The 18,616-nt window shown below is 39.4% G+C and overlaps 1 pseudogene; it reads left to right on the plus strand.

Moving 5' to 3' along the window:
• Nucleotides 1-10,104: 10,104 nt before the first annotated feature.
• LOC100454420 (heterogeneous nuclear ribonucleoprotein D0-like) overlaps nucleotides 10,105-18,616 on the plus strand; it is a 95,438-nt pseudogene continuing 86,926 nt past the window's right edge.

Here is an 18,616-nt window from a genome sequence, read left to right on the forward strand (position 1 = left end):
TTGACCTAGAAACCTCAGCTACATTGCCCACAGCAGCCGCAATAAGAGCTGCCCAAGTAGAGTCTGAGCTGACACACCTAGCCTTGTCCCCACCTAATGGTCCTTCTTTAACCACCCTGGTAACAGAAGACAACGGGCATATACTCTTGGGAGTTCTATGGCCACATGTACCACCTGTTCCTCCCCATACTACCATAGCTGATGCTGTCTTGAAAGTGCCACCTCTCAGCAGGAGCAGAACTAAATGAACTTGAAGCAAAAGAAAAAATACAAAATATAAATGAAACAAAAAGTTGGTTCTTTGAAAAGATGAATGAAATTGATAGACCATTAGCAAGATTAACCAAGAAAACAAGAAAGAAAATCCAAATAAGCTCAATTAGAAATGAAACGGGAGATATTACAACTGACTACACAGAAATACAAAATATCATTCGAGGCTACTATGAACACCTTTATGTGTATAAACTAGAAAACCTAGAGGAGATGGATAGATTCCTGGAAAGATACAACCTTCCTAGCTTAGATCAGGAAGAAGTAGATACTCTGAATAAACCAATAACAAGCAGTGAGATTGAAATGGTAATTTAAAAATTACAAAAACAAAAACAAACAAACAAACAAGAAAAACTCCAAGACCAGAATGATTCACAGCAAAATTCTACCAGACATTCAAAGAATAATTGGTACGATTCCTATTGACACTAGATATTCCATAAGACTGAGAAAGAGGGCACCCTCCCTAAATAATTCTATGAAGCCAGTATTATCAAAACCAGGAAAGGACATAACAAAAAAAGAAAACTACAGACTAATATCCCTGATTAATATAGATCCTAAGATCCTTAACAAAATACTATCTAACTGAACCAAACAACATATCAAAAAGATAATCCACCATGATCAAGTGAGTTTCATACCAGGGATGCAGGGATAGTTTAACATATGCAAGTCAACAAATGTGATACACCACATAAACAGAATCAAAAACAAAAATCACATGATCATCTCAATAGATGCAGAAAAAACATTCGACAAAATCCGGCATCCATTTATAATTAAAACTCTCAGCCAAATCGACATACAAGGGATATACCTCGATGTAATAAAAGCCATCTATGACAAACCCACAACAAACATAATAGTGAATGAGGAAAAGTTGAAAGCAGTCTCTCTGAGATCTGGAGCAAGACAAGGATGACCACTCTCACCACCCCCTTCAACATAGTACAGGAATTCCTAGCCAGAACAATCAGACAAGAGAAAGAAATAAGGGGCATCCAAATTGGTAAAGAAGAAGTTGAACTGTCGCTGTTTGATGATAATATGATTGTTTACCTAGAAAACCCTAAAGACTCCTCCAGAAAGCTCCTAGAACTGATAAAAAGAATTCATCAAAGTTTCCAGATACAAAATGAATATATACAAATCAGTAGCTCTTCTATGCACCAACTGCAACTAGCTAAGAATCAAATCAAGAACTCAATATCTTTCACAATAGCTGCAAAACAAAAAAATACTTAGGAATGTAGCTAACCAAGGAGGTGAACGACCTCTACAAGGAAAACTACAAAACACTGCTGAAAAAAATCATAGATGACACAAACAAATGGAAACACATCCCATGCTCATGGCTAGGTAAAATCAATATGGTGAAAATTACCATACTGCCAAAAGCAATCTACAAATGTAATGCAATTCCCATCAGAATATCATCATCATTTTTCACATAACTAGAAAAAACAATTCTCAAATTTATATGGAACCAAAAAAGAGCCCACAAAGCCAAAGCAAGACTAAGCAAAAATAACAAATCTGGAGGCATCACATTACCTGATTTCAATCTATATTATAAGACCATAGTCCCCAAAACACCATAACACCGGCATAAAAATAGGCATGTAGACCAATGGAACAGAATAGAGAGCCCAGAAATAAACCCTAATACTTAGAGCCAATTGATCTTTGACAAAGCAAACAAAAACATAAAGTGAGGAAAGGGCACCCTATTCAACAAATGGTGCTGGGGTAATTGGCAAGCCACATGTAGGAGAATTAAAGTGGATCCTCATCTCACACCTTATTCAAAAATCAACTCGAGATGGATCAAGAATTTAAATATTAGGCCTGAAACTATAAAAATTCTAGAAGACAACATTGGAAAAACCCTTCTTGACATTGGCTTAGGCAAGAATTTCATGACCAAGAACCCAAAAGCAAAGGCAATAAAAACAAAGATAAATAGCTGGAACTTAATTACACTAAAAAGCTTCTGCATGGCAAAGGTAACAGCAGAGTAAACAGAAAACCCACAGAGTGGGAGAAAATATTCACAGTCTATACATCTGACAAAGGACTAATTTCCAGAATCTAAAAAGAACTCAAACAAATTATCAAGAAAAAAACAATCAATCCCATCAAAAAGTGGGCTAAGGATATGAATAGACAATTCTCAAAAGATAATATACAAATAGCCAACAAACATATGAAAAAATGCTCAACATCACTAGTGATCAGGGAAATGCAAATCAAAACCACAATGCGATACCACCTTACTCCTGCAAGAATGGCCATAATCAAATAGTCAAAAAATAATAGATGTTGGCATGGATGCAGTGAACAGGGAACACTGCTACACTGCTGGTAGGAATGTAAACTAGTACAACCACTATGTAAAACAGTGTGGAGATTCCTTAAAGAACTGAAAGTAAAACCACTATTTGATCCAGCAATCCCACTATTGGGTATCTACACAGAGAAAAAGAAGTCCTTATATGAAAAAGATACTCGAACACGCAGGTTTATAGGAGCAAAATTTGCAATTGCAAAAACGTAGAACCAACTCAAATGCCCATAAATCAACAAGTGGATAAAGAAGCTGGTATATGTGTGTGTATGTGTGTGCATATATATAGAATGTATATATACTGAATATATATATACACCAAGTATATACATATACTGTGTATGTATGTGTGTGTGTATATATACATATATATACACACATATATATATACATATATATACATATATATACACATATATATACATATATACACATATATATACATATATACACATATATACATATATACACATATATACATATATACATACATATATATATATATGTATGCTGGAGTACTATGTGAAATAATGGAATGAATTAACGGCATTTGCAATGACCTGGATGAGACTGGAGACTATTATTCTAAGTGAAGTAACTCACGTATGAAAAAGCAAACATCATATGTTCTCACTCATACGTGGAAGCTAAGCTATGAAGATGCAAAGGCATAAGAAAGACATAATGGACTTTGAGGACTCAGGGGGAAGGGTGGGAAGGGTTGAGGGATTAAAGACCACAAACTGGATGTTGTGTATACTACTTGGGTGATGGGTGCACTAAAATCTTACAAATCACCAGCAAAGAACTTGCTCATGTAACCAAACACCACCTGTTCCCCAATAACCTGTGGAAATAAAAAATAAGAACAATAAAAGAAAAAAAAAACAGCTTTTGGTTTCATTGATTTCCTCTGTCTTCATTTTTATTCATCTTGAAATGTTTTCTGATTTCCCCTTTAATTTCTTCTTTGGACCATTCTTTACTTAGTTGTGTTGCTTAATTGCCTCATTATATCTGAAACATTTCTCATATGCTTAACAGCCAGCTGATTAATAGTTGTTTCCAACAATGACCTGAGGCATAAGTTACTCTACAAGCAATCTACTAAAATTGTGGATCTTTTAAAGAAATACTTCTAATATCATGGTTTGATATTTGTTCTGACACAATAGGGCTCCTCCCAGCTGTCTTACTCTTCAGTTCTCATCCATAACTAGCTGGCTTACAGTTGAGTATGTATCTTGAATCTCCTCCATATGATTTTTGCCACAACCTAAACTGTTTTTAAAAGTGTCCTCAGTTTTGGACTTCTCCATGCTTCCTTGCTAATGACATCAGTTCCTCTGGGAAAAGATTAGTTCTCTGTTTATGGCCTGGCACAATCTCTGAACCAGGGCTCTGGGGCTGGGTTTGGGGTCAGTGGCAAGCTTCTATCTGAGTGACTCCTCCACTCTAAGAGATTAATACTTGGTGGGAGAGGGCAGCATGAGGTTTTCTCCATTTGCCTATCCTGGTGTGGAACTACATCTGTAAGAACTGGGGCAAGGCGACCAAGACCCCAGTCTTCTCAAGATGCTGTGTCCAAGGTACAGCCTCCATTCCACAAATGTGGGCTAGGTGGCAAAAGGGAGAATCCCCTCAACTGCACTTGCCTTTGGACTTAGCCTCAGCAACAGGTAGCTGGAGGCATGATAAGAAATGTTGACATACTACTCCTATTCAGAAGTAAGTCCTCTGGAAGCTAGACGGAGAGGGAACCCACTGTTTTTGGCTGTAGGAGTATGGAATGGAGTCTCTGCTTCTCTGAACCAAGTGAGAGAAGGGAGAGTGGTCTTGGTGCACATATACCCTACTAAAGTCTGACCCATTCACCTTTCTTAGTGAATTTTCATATTTTTATAAATAGATGTGTCTTCATCTGCTGTTTGCTTCTAGGATTGTTTTCACCCTAGACTTTTAAACAACTCTGGTACCTTTGTTTTGCTACATTTATTAACTCATTCCTCCCTATTGCCAGGAGAGTCTTAAGGACAGAAGTATCCAAAGGGTAGCACACATTTCACTGAAGTATTATCAACACCTGGCAGACGATTTTCTAAAGTACCTAGATATGTAGATATGGCAAGATTTTGAAAATGTCCCAAAATGGCTGAAGTTTGGGAAATAGTACCATAGGGGAAAAGTTGTGGACTTTGAACACAGGCATATATTTACATTCTTTCATTCAACAAACATGTATTGAGACCCCACTATAGATCAAGCACTGGTCAGGGATATGGAGCCATAAGAGTAAAGAAAACAGAAAAACATTCCTGGCCTCATGGCCATTCTGTTAGGTTGAAACATATGAAAATGCCAATATTTTATCATCATTGACTCATAAAAACAGCAATTTCATATGGTTCAACCTAATAGTAGGGGGAAATCCCCAGCTTTATCATTTGCCGGCTATGTGGCTCTACATAAGTCATTCTACTACTCTAAGGCTCAATTTCACCATGTAGAAAATAAAAATAATTAATGCATATTTTGTTGATTATTCTATACATTGATAAGTAGAGTGGTGTCCAGCACCGTGCTTAGCACATAGTAGGCATTTGATAAATCTGAGATTTCCTACTTTTGAACAGCCTCCCCACAAAACATAAGTAGGGTGTATATTCTTATTTCAAAAGACATAGGGTAGGCTATGCAGAAGAAAATAATGTCATGCTTTTCTGACAGTCTGGGTGCCAAGAAATTAACTGGGAAAAGAGAGAGGGTGGAATAGGAGCCAAATTCCTGGAGCCTGAAGGACAAGAAAGGCATGGAAATATCCTGGGAGAACTAACAGCAAGGAGACCTTAAGTCTATAGAAAAAGCTCACTAACACCCACAGATTCGAGCCAAATAAAACTAGGGAAATAGTTTGAAAAAAGAATGTGGGGCTCCAAAGATTCACTATCCAATTTCACCTTCTAATCCCTTATGGTTTGTTTTCCTTGGAAATAGTTTCAGGTGTTGCTATGGATTAAATGTCTCTTCCAAAACTCACATGGAAACATAATCCCCGATGTGGCAGTATTGAGACATGGGTCCTTTAACAGTGATTGAGTCATGAGAACTCTGCCAGATGTGCTCCCTTGACCTTGGACTTCACAACCTCCAGAACTGTGAGAAATAAATTTCGGTCTCAGGTATTCTGTTACAAGCAACAGAAAACAGACTAACACAGGGGTGGACGGGAGAGGCAAAAGGGAGACAGAAATCGAGGTGTACTGCTGTTAGGCAGAGGGGGAAAGGAAGCCAGTACGGAATTCTAGGAAATGGACAAAAGCCGCAGGGGATGAGCACTTTAAGAAACAACAACAATAAAACTTTTACAGAAAATTTTTACCAAGGGTTAATGGCCTTAAACAGCACCATGAGGGTGGGAGTCTGAGGCTGGGGAATCATGAGGTCAGGAGATCCAGACCGTCCTGGCTAACATGGTGAAACTTCATCTCCACTAAAAATACAAAAAATTAGCCGGGCATGGTGGCGGGCGCCTGTTACTCGGGAGGCTGAGGCAGGAGAAAGGTGTGAACCCAGGAGGCAGAGCTTGCAGTGAGCCAAGATCGCACCACTACACTCCAGCCTGGGCGACAGAGTGAGACTCTGTCTCAAAAAACAAACAAACGAAACAAAAACAAAAAACAAAAAAACAAACAAACAGAAAAACAGCACCATGAGGACAAAAGTTAGATGCTGAGGAGAATTTTATTCTCACTTTCTCTATTGTTTACTTTTATTTTTATTTTTTTTTTTAGAGATAGGGTCACACTCTGTTGCCCAGGCTGAAGTACAGTGGTGTAATCACAGTTCACTGAAGCTTCAAACTCCTGGATTCCAGCAATCCTACTACCTTGGCCTCCCAAAGTACTGAGACTACAGGTATGAGCCACTGCACCCGGCCTGGAGAATTTCTTGACAGTGAAGTTGTTAAACAATGAATTGAGAGAATCTTGTTGAGCAGGTATTGGCAAATTGCTAAGTTTGAGCCGAGTCCAGCCAGGGGCCTGTTTTTGAAAGGTCTATAAGTGAAAAATGATTTTTACTTTTTAAAGAATTGCTTTAAAGAAGAATATGTAATAGAGACTGCAAGTGACACACAAAGCTTAAAATATTTACAATCTGTCCTTTTACAGAAAAAAAAAAAAGCTTGCTAACCCCTGTCCTAGAAGAACTGGCTCATCCTACACCCTTGGGGCCTCAGTTTCCCTAATTAAAATTTGACTATGAGGGAGACTGAAAGTCAGCTTAGAGAGGTGTGAGAAAGACAGGAATTTGCTGAAGAGTAAATTACTATTTGGTCAACCTTGAGGCCATGTCGTGGAGCTCCAGACTAACTTGGGGACGGGGTAGAAGAGGCTGGGGCTGGAAGTTGGGAGGAAGCGCCATAGTAAAGGGAGAAAAGAGAAAGCAGCAGGAAGAGATCGGAATTGCAGTTTATACCAGCCCCATTCCACAGGCCAAGTCTCAAAGAGGACAGGCAGGAGGAAAAGAAACAAAAATAAGTCAGACAAGTGGCTTGCATAGCCCAGGGTATTGCTCTTAGAAGTGAGACTGAGAGGAAACAGATGTTTCAGCCTAGAGGAAAAGGCACAGAAAACCAGCCATTCATTTGTAGAGAAGTTAACTAGCTGGACTGTGGTCAGGAAAACAAAGAGGGATTTAGCCTCTGTCTCTGGGGGGTTGGGGTGGGATGCTGAGCAGGTATTTCAGGGTCAGCCCTGCTCTAAAAATACTGCTTAGAAAGAGCTGGGTGACTGGGAAGGCTTGTCAATGGCAGCCTCAGAAACAATCTATTCCTCAGCTCCCTTCTAGGTTTGGATTCTCTCTTTAACATTCCCAGCAAAAAATCTTCCAGTTTCTACTCCCTGGCACTGAGGATCTCACTCATTCTCGAAGCAGCCCTCTATCGCCAAGGCTCTAGGCTAAAATTTTTGTTTTGTTTGTAACTTGACATCTGTCTTCCTATAATTTGTGTCCTCTGGTCCTGATGCAGTTCTTTGGAACAGCACAAAGTTGGTCAACTCTTTCATTTATAGTAGGAGAAATGGGTGAGATGTATTAGAAAAAGAGCACTAGATTTGGGATCAAAATCTCTTGTTGGAAACGCTAGCTCTTCTCTCGTTGGAAACGCTAGCTCTAGGGTAATATCCAATCCTGTTGAACTTCATTTACCTTATCTGAAAAATGCTCAAAATGATACCTTCCCTAAGCACCTCCAAGCTTCATTTGTGTGGATCAAGTAACAATAATAATAAAAACACATAATGCTCTTCAAAGAACAATTCACAAACTTGCAAGAAGTTCACAATTGTGGGCATTTTGACCCTTGCTATTCTAAGCACATGGACAAAGCACGGGCTTTGGAGACTGTCAGGCTAAAGCTCTTTTCCCAGGATTGGCTTCATTCTGTTTATCACAGATAACTGCTCCCCTTCTGCCCTGACAGGGGGCTGAGGTGACCTCTGGGAGTTGGAGGCACAGAGCTCACAGAGTTAGGGAGAGAGGGAGAAAATGGAACAAATTTTGCAGAAAACCAAGGGCAAAAAGGATTTAAGGGTCCTCTAGTAAACCCCACCACATAAGTAAGTATCACTACTGTAGTATCCTACACTTGTTCTGCTTTATTTCTTTTACAAACAGGGAACTCGTGTCTCTTAGGGCTTCCTTTTCTGGTCACTGCTAATCCTTTCATGAGTTCCTTATTCTGTTGAATCATCATTGACCTCCCTATAACTTTGTAACCCTGGATCTGTTCTTGCAGAAAATTGAACAGATTTGATTCACATTTCTGCAGGACTCTGTACAAAGGAAAATAAGCACACAGCCCCATTCCTGAAAAAGTGCATTACATGCTGTGGGCACTAAGAGAAGGACATGATACAAAGATTGTAATATGGGAGGCCTAGGTGGGCAGATCACGAGGTCAGGAGATCAAGACCATCCTGGCTAACACAGTGAAACCCTGTCTCCACTAAAAATACAAAAAATTAGCCGGGCGTGGTGGCAGGCGCCTGTAGTCCCAGCTACTTGGGAGACTGAGGAAGGAGAATGGCATTAACCCAAGAGGCAGAGCTTGCAGTGAGCCGAGATCGCACCACTGCACTTTAGCTTGGGCGACAGAGCGAGACTCCATCTCAAAAAAAAAAGAAAAAACAAAAAAAAAAAACACAAAGATTGTAATGTAAGGTAGGATAAAACAAGAGGAAGAACTTCTCATCTATGAGTCATTAAGCAGTGCAACAGGCATGTAGAGGAGGCTGCATAATATTTATCTCTTCAGAGCTTTAAACACAGGACAGATCTGTCTGAGAGAGGTTACGTGTAGTCCTGCATGGAGTCAGGGAAATGGACTAAATAACCTTGAAGAAGTCCTCTCAGTCTTGGCATTCTAGAATTTGAGAAGTCTCCTAACCAACAGTGCATGCTCACACATATCTCAGCCAAAGGGGAAAGCCTGGTCTAGTCTTGCTGCTCCTACAATTGCTGCCACAGACATTTAGTTGCTCAGTGTGGCAGCATGCCTCTTGGCCTAGGCAGGAATTCATGTGTCAGTCAAGAAGTTGGCAGTGTGTGAGATCTGGTACATGAGCCTATTATCAGTGTCCTATAGAGCAGTTTCAGTTGCCATACCTCCCCTTGCCACAGCCTAGCAGTTAGCAAAGGTTTATCTTTGTGAGAAGTGGAAGGTGGCAGCACAGCCTCACCTCTCTCCACTCTGCCCCCAGCCAATCATGCTTGAGAGAATTTCCTTCCCCCGATGGAATGAAAACTCTACTTCTTCTTAGCTCCTGGTCATTGGTTCATAGAAACACACTCCCCTGTATGTAAGTATCACAAGAAATGTAGGCAGAATCTTCTCCTGTTCCTTTTGAAAGGCTATCAGTCCCACATGTACCCTGAAGTGACTTTTCCTGACCATATTGAGCAGGGTGTTGAAGTCTGAGGGTGCTTAACAGATTCCCAGCCATTGTTATTTTGACATTCACAGAGATCCTCTGATGTCTATATTATTTTCCATAATTTTAATGGATGACAAAATTGAGGCCTAGAGTAATTAAATAATGTATCATGGCTTACCTGGACAGGGAGTGAGCTCCTTGTTCTGAAGGCATGCAAACAGAATCTGACTATCCTTGTATGGCAGGCAGTCGGGAGTTTATGTATCAGATTGCAAGAGAGAAATGTTGGACCAGATGGCCTCCACTTCAACCTACTATTGTACAGTTTTGGGTAGTAGAGCAAGGTATTAAACTCAGGTCTTCAGCCTCATCATTCTAGGTTATTTGCATTACACCACCACATATGAGGTCCTTCAGAGCAGGTACTACATCTTATACATCGTTTTTATGTTCTGTATCCAGCATGGCACAGAGTCAACATTGGTGACTTAATTGTTGATTTAACTGCTTGTTGATTTAAAGGCAATAATAATCACTCGTAGAATGGTCACTGTATTACAGGCACTGTTTTCATCTATAAACTTACTTAATACTGACAACAAGCCTACAAGGTATGTATTATTATCTGCATTTTAAAGATGTGGAAACTGAGGCTCAGAGAACTAAATGAACACAGCTGGTAAGTTTTGGAGAAAGGATTCAAACCCAAGCAGTCTAGCTTCAGTCCTGATCTTAACCATTCCATTACACTGCCCCTCAGTATGTAATGAATGCATGCATGCATATTCTCCATTATCACAGTTCACTGACTCACAAAGAAACACTATTTTCAAGCACATATGGGAGACTTGATGGGAGAAATTAGTACAGAACCCACTTGGCTAACACTAGAATGTGAACTAAACTGGGCAGGTAGGGCCCTGAGGCCACTGGAGCGCTCATCTGTCTATCTTTTTTCTCTTTCTTCCCTGCTCAGGTATTCCAGCTGGGGCCCTCTCCTCCTATTGTTCATGCTTACCAGCTACAAAGCCTGGCCCCACCCCAGTCTGTGTTTCCTCCACTCCCTGGCCAAATTCCCAGCTGGAGGAAAACAGTTCACTACTCCCTGGCTCACATCCTCCAAGCCAGCAGGAGCACTTCCCTGCTAAAGGCGTGAGTAGCGAAAAACAGAGGTTTGTGGATGTGCTCAGCCCAGAAGTAACCACAAGCCCTAGCCCAAAGCCAATAGAGGAAGAAGATACCACTCCACCTGTCTCTCTCTCCAGAGAGGAAGCAGAGGCAAATAGCCTCTTCTTGCTGTGACAATCATGATTTGCAAACTTTTCCCTACTTAAGCAACAAAACTCCTGTCCATGGTGTGATGTGGATAAAAGTCAAGGACACCAGAAGCAGTGGAATGATTATCATAATAACAACTACTGCATTTATTCAGCCCTTACTCTGGCATAAACTGTGCTGAGTACTGGCAACCACTGTCTCACTCCATATTCCCAACAATCCTGTGAGGCAGATGCTATTAGGTGCTCCTTGTATAAATGGAAACAATGAGAAGTTAAGTGGCTTTCCCAAAGCCACATAACTCCTAGGTAAAAGACTCAATATTGATACTGAGGACTAGCTGTGCTCTGAAACATCACCCTCTACTGCCTTTCCAATGGCCTCTCAGGGCCCTTCACGCTCTGCCATGTGGGCATTCAAGGATTGGAGGTAAGATTAATGAGAATGTTACATCTTACCTGACCAATGGGGATCAGGCTCTGGCCCAACTCCTCTTCCTGTCTCATGAGCCAAGCTCCTCACCTTACAGAGAGTATCACTAAGGACCAGAGAAAGAAATCAGTTTGCTTGAGGTCCTTAGTAGCAGGGCTGCTTGCAGCCCAGTATACCTTCTAATACTCCACAAGGCTGCCTTCTCTCACACCTCCCTCCTTCAGCTATTTACACAGAATCAAGGGGTCAGACAGTCATCAGATGGAGGTGCTTCAGTTCTTCAGCCCCTTTGCTTAATTTTCAAGCCAGTTTTACAGCTTTAACATCTATGTTATTTTCTCATTATTCATGTTCTTCCCCACCACCCAATACACACAAAACAATTATGTTCTAAAATTGTGCATCCTTTTACATGACAGAAAACCTATAGCTGGGAATCCTCAGACCAGATGCTGGTAACTGACTCTTTGAAAATTTCCAGATTTTTCTGACATCACAGGTGCTCAAAGCCTAGGGCAAGATAATACCAACAGGTGGATAAACCTACATGTTCCCAGGCTCTATACAGGGGCTCTTTATGCCTAGGAACAACCTTATATGTAGAAATAATGTGAACAACAGCCTCTGCATTGAGGGTTCAGGACATCTGCAAATGACATACCCAAAATGCTACCATTAGGTTCTGCATTAGTTCTTATGCTTCTCTGCTTTTAAAATGCCAATGTCTCTGAGGAGTGAAAGGGTTGCTCAGGTCCCAGAAGCCTCAGTCTATCTTTTGACAGGCTAGGCAGGCAGCATAAGGAGTCTGTGGTTCAGAGGTCACAGAATAGGGAAGCAGGCATGAAAAAGACTAACTTTATTTACTCTTAGTGTTTTGCCAAAGGACTTTAAAAACCATCTGGTCCAGCCCTCTCCTTCCCTCACTCCTCAAGCACCATTGCTAGCATCACTACTTAATGATTAATTCTTCCCTGTGGCATCCACATATATGAAATATATAATTGGTTTGCACACTTCCAGTGATGGGTGCCTCATTACCCTTGTGGCAGCCCATCCATCATTAGAAATGTCTTTTTGTGGAGCTTAAACCTGCCATCCTGTAGCTTTCAGATTAGTATATATTCAATAAATACTAGTTTCCTCTCACTTTCCCTTTAACACATCGGAGGCACACAGACCCAACAGGGTATTCCTTCTTCCCCATATCAGCTCTCCTTAAGCCAAAAGCCACATCTCTCGGAGTTTTCACTTTTGAAGCTATACAATCTCAGCTCCTTCAATCCTTCCCCAGCCTACTTATCTGACCATACTCCTGGTTTGTTTAGGGCCTCTTTCACGTGTGGGGCCCAGACATTTTTCTTAGCTTTCATGCTCCCACCTTCTCTTTCATAGGATACTCACTGACTAATTTGCACATACACATCTAAAGACCATGGGAAACATCTGGTGTGGTCAATCTAAAATGGTAAATACTGATAGGTACACTAAGGCCTGGAGAGGAGAAAAATCATTGCTTATTAAAAAAGTTTTCATTTGCCCAGTATATTTTCTGATAAACAATGTTTCTCAAAGTTTGATCTGGACCACCTCAGTCAGAACCACAAGAAACTGAATCTCTGGGAGTTGGAACCAAGGCATCTACATATTTAACAAGCATGCTGAGTGATTCTGAGGCATGCTGGAGTTTTAGAACTAGGACCTAAGAATGAGATAGCATTTCACCAATGTTGTTTTTCATTCTGTGCACATTTGTTGCTAATTAGAAACTGAGGCTCCTTCTCCAAGCCTCATTAATCAACACCTTGGACAGCCTGACATACCTCCCTGGCCTAAGCCCAGACAGCCCCAATAACCTTGCAGCAGTTTAAGATTTTTTACTTAAAGAGAAAAATTTCTAGGGAACATTATCCAAATATCCAGACCTAGGTATAGCCACTATTTCAAACATATAACCAGACCTGGGAGCTGCTATTACTTCTCTGCATTATCAATCAGAATGCATTCCTACTTCAGAGATCTTCCTTTCTCAAAATGAAATTTCAAAACCACAGCACAAAAGCATAAGTGTCAACCTAAATGTTCCTGTCTTGCCTCTTCAGATTATCTGACTTGTTTTTCTGCCCACTTCTCCATCTTCTTCCTTTCCTTCATAGGCTTAATTCCACACTTCAACTCTTCTTACAATTATTTTCTGCTGTCACTCTCCTGAGTAAAGCATTCAGTGCAGCAGCTGCCTCACAATGTTTTAACACAAAAAACACAGGCTATGGCTCCCCTTGGTGTGCAAGCAAGTTAGATACAGGTGTACCTATCATTCTTTGAGTTATGTGAATTGTATGCTTTAGATACTGTTATCTTGTCAATCTACAAGGCAGGCACCATCAGACCACATCACCGTAGAGGGATTGGGAGGAAGAAAGGAGGGAACTTTCTCCGCTAAGAATCACCCCAGAAAGCATCAAAGGTGGGGGAATCCTAGGAACTTGAGCCTCTCATAGGGAGAGAAATAGGAAATCAATAGGATGTGTGCCAAGCACTGTCCAAAGCTTCTATTCTTTAAACCTCTAAATTGCCTGGTCTTCTTGGGGTTCAATAACTGTCCTTTTTTCCATCTTTAAGTCTAAATCTGAACTAGGATTGAGAGAAAAGGACCTTGAGTCATTTGAGAAGTTTAAAAAGTGAAGTAGAGGCCTCTGATGTCTGTTCTTGCTCATGGTAGGACACTGCCATGGATCAAGAGATAAGATAGTGCCTGCCCCATGTTGTTGGGAAGGACCTGAGAGGGACAAAACCCAAGCAAATGACTGAAGAGCAATGCCAGTCCACCTGGGGCAAGAGAAGGGTTAGTTAGCTTGAGAAAAAGCAAATAAGACTCAGGAAAACCTTTCTTTTGCTGGGCTTACTACATTTGTATGATCAGACACCTGAAATTCATATTCTACCAATGGGTTATTGTGTTGGTGATCCCTCAGATGTGAAAAAAATTACTGTTGCTATATGAAAAAAGTATGCTTTGAAAGTCTGTATTATGCATATTGCCTGCCATAGGCATATTTACTACTCTAGAAGTTTCTAGCTTCTGGATATATAAGTTGTAGTATATTCAGACAATGGACTACTATATAACAATGGAAATAAAAGAACAGTAACTACAAATAACTCTAGCTTCTCACACTTGAATGTATACATGAATAATATGTAGATCTTTCTAAAATACAGATTCTGATTCTGGTCTGGAGTGGGACCTTAGGTTCTTCATTTCCAACAAGTTACCAGATGATGCTAATGTTGCTGATCTGTGGACCAAATTTTGAGTAGCAAGAGGCTAGAACACCTCTCAGCAAAAACAGAAGGATCTCACCCCTTTCTTGCATTGACATCCTCTGTAGCCCTCCCAAGGCCCCATGTGTCTGGGATACTCTTCTCAAATTATTCCTCAGATCCTCACAAAGAGTTGCCTCAAGATTCAGAGAAATCTCTTTCATTCCAGGGGGCTTACATCCAGTCTTATCTTCTGTGAAAATCCATTGGTAACTTCCTGAAAAGAAATGAATCACTGCAAGTAGAATTTCAGGCATCTGGGAAAGAAATTTAGGGGGAGGGAACTTTCCTGGCACCTGTGAAATGACATCACAGAGACAGCCACTGAGTTCCTTCCACTACACTTGCCTACCTCTTCCTCATCTTCTGCCCACTGCCTCTTCTCCTCTCTTGGGAGAAGGAAAAGCCTTTCTCTGCCACACATAATCTCCAAGATATTACTTTGCCTCTTCTCTACTGGGCCCTGCTCCCTGATCTCCCCTCCCAAAGCCAAATCTCTTCCAAGTCTAGTTTGAAATCAGCTCGAGTCATTGAAGAAATGAGCAGGTATTCTGAGGAGCAGGAGAAAGAATGCCAGTTTGAGCTCCACAGACAGGTTAGAAAGCTGACTTTCCTAGTCGCTAGCTGTGTGACCTTAGGCTAGTGACTGACTGGGTACCAGGCCTGTTCAGGAACTAAGGTACAAGGGAAAACAAGTCAGACAAGGACCCTTTCTTCATGAATCCCTCAAAGAGTTCACACTCTAGTGAAAAAAGACAGACAAAAACAAATATGCAACATGCTGGGTGCTGGCAAGTACTCTAAAAATGAAGTGGAGTAAGAGGCCAGAATGATGGGGGTTGTTATTTGAGATATCAGGGAAAACACCTCTGCCATGTGATACTGGAGCAGAGAAGTGAATGAAATGAGACTGAGCCATCAGGCTAAGGGCAAGAGTGTTTTAGGCTGAAGAAACCACCAGGGCAAAGACCTTGAGGTAGAAGTAAGCTTGGTATATTTGAGAGATGGCAGCAGTTTGTAATAAACAGATTGGTGACAGAGGTGAAGAAGTGGGCACGTTATGGTAATACTTTTACTTCTCTATGCCTCATCCACAGAAAAATGAGAATAATATCTATTTCTCAGGGTGACACACTCATGCCATAGAGTATTGAGCCTAGCCTCGCACACAGGGATTAAATAATGTAAGTCACTTACATCCATCCCCACTTCCCTCAATGACTCTTGATTAATCTAACAGATGACAGTTTGTTCAAAATAATAGCAGCAGGTATGTATTTAGCAATTAAAGCTTATAGATAAATAAAATGAATGACATCAATGTTATAAGGGACTGGAGGGAGGAATTGGAAATAATCTGTTATATTTTCACTACATGGGAAGTGATACATATTATTCAAAAGAGGACTTGGATTACTTCTAAATGTATATTGCAGACTCAAAGGCAACCACTTTTAAAAAGTTTAAGAAGAAGTATAATTTGTATGCCTAAAGAGGAGACAAAATGGAATCATACAAAATGTGCAATTAAAACCAGAGTGGAAGACAAAAACACAAAGAACAAGATCAATAAAGAGAAAACAGTAGTGAAAATGATAAGTATAAATCCACCTATGTTAATAATAACTTAAAATGTCAATGTTCTAAATACACCAATTATAAGACAGAGACTATCAGAGTAGATTTAAAACATAAGACTCGAATATATGCTGTCGAAGCCATGAAGAGATTAAAAGGAAAGGTACCAAGAAAGATATACCATGCTAGTTACAAATGTATACATGTGCCATGCTGGTGCACTGCACCCACTAACTCATCATCTAGCATTAGGTATATCTCCCAATGCTATCCCTCCCCCCTCTCCCCACCCCACAACAGACATGGTGCACATGTACCCTAAAATTTAAAGTATAATAATAATAATAATAAAAAGATATACCATGCTAACACTCATAAAAGGAAGTTGGAGTAGCTATATTAATTTCAGAAAAAGGAGACTTCATAGTAAAGAAAATTATCAAGGATAAGAGGAGCATTATATAATGATAAAGAGGTTAATTTTCCAAGAAGACAAACAATTATCCTTAGCAAGAGAGCATCAAAATATGTAAGGCAAATACTGATAGAATTGCAAGGAGAAATAGATGGATCCAATGTTATCGTTGGAGATTTCAACACCCTTCTCTCAGTAATTGACAGATCCAGATCCAGTATAGAGGAAATCTATAAGGACACAGTTGAACTGAAGAGTGTCATCAATCAACTGGATCTTAGTGACATTGATAGAGTATTCAACCAGCAACAGCAGCATACACATTCTTTTCAAACTCGCAGTAAACATTCACCAAGGCAGACCACATTCTAGGATAAAATGCACATTAAAAATTAGACAGATGCAAAAAAAAAAAAAACCACTCAGGTTTGATCGATAAATTCAGTAAGGTTTCAGGGCACAAAATTAATGTACACAAATCAGTAGCATTTCTATACAACAATAGTGATCTAGCTAAGAACAAAGTCGAGAAGGCAATTCCATTTATAATAGCTACAAAAAGATACATCTGGAAAAATATATATTTATCTATTATAAATATATGTTTATATATTATATATAAATGTATATCAGTTTATATATTATATATAAATGTATATCAGTTTATATATATAATATATATTAATATATATTATATACATAAAACCAAGGAGGTGAAAAAAAATCTCTACAAGGAAAACTACAAAACGCTGATGAAAGAAATCATCGGCTGACATAAGATGACATAAACAAATACAAAAATCCCATGCACATGCATCAGAAGAATTAATATGATTAAAATGATTATACTGCACAAAACAATCTATGAATTAAGTGTAATTCCTATCAAAATATCAATGTCATCTTTTACAGTTAGGAAAATAATTCTAAAATTAATATGGAATCAAATAGAGTCCAAATACCCAAAGCAATCCTCCGAAAGAAAAAAAAAGCTGAAGGCATCATATTACCTGACTTCAAATTATATTACAAAGCTATAGTAACCAAAAAAAGGAAGACATTTATAGAATAGATGACCCAGAAATAAAGTCACTTGTTTACAGCCAACTGATCTCTGACAAAATAAAAAACATACATGGGGAAACGACACCCTTTTCAGTAAATGGTGCTGGGAAATTTGAATTGCCATATGCAGAAGAATGAAACTTGACCCCTATCTCCCACCATATACAAAAATCAACTCAAGATGGATCAAAGACTTAAATGTAAAACCTAGAGAAAATTCTTCTGGACATTGGTCTAGGCAAAGAATTCATGACTAAGATTTCAAAAGCAGAGGCAACAAAACAAAAATTGACAAATACAACTTAAGCTAAAAACCTCCTGCACATCAAAAGAAATAACACAGTGAAGACACAACATTTTAAATGGGAGAAAATATTTGCAAGCTACGCATCTGACAGAGAACTAATATACAAAATTTACAAGGAACTCAAAAAGCTCAATGAAAAATAAACAAATAATCCCACTAAAAAGTGGGTAAAAGACATGAATAAACATTTCTCAAAAGAAGACATGCAAACAGCCTAGGTGTCCATCAACAGATAAATGGATAAATAAAACATGGTACAATATACCCAATGGATTATTATTCAGTCATAAAAAAGAATGAGATCCTGTCATTTGTAACAACATGGATAGAACTGGAGGTCATTATGTTAAGTGAAATAAGCCAGGCATAGAAAGAAAAAATTTGGATGTTCTCATTCATCTGTAGGAGCTAAAAATTAAAACAACTGAACTCATGGAGTTAGAGATTACAATGGTGATTACCAGAATCTGGGAAGAATAGTGGGTGGTGGGGGTTGCAGAATGAGGATGGTTAATGGGTACAAATAATTTGTTAGAAAGAATAAATAAAATCTAGTATTTGATAGTACAACAGAGTGACCACAGTTAATAATTTAATTGTACAGTTTAAGTTAACTAAAAGTATAATTGGATGATTTGTAACACAAAGGATGAATGCAT

The sequence above is a fragment of the Pongo abelii genome, chromosome X (assembly GCF_028885655.2).
Source record: "Pongo abelii isolate AG06213 chromosome X, NHGRI_mPonAbe1-v2.0_pri, whole genome shotgun sequence".
Lineage (NCBI taxonomy): Eukaryota > Metazoa > Chordata > Mammalia > Primates > Hominidae > Pongo > Pongo abelii.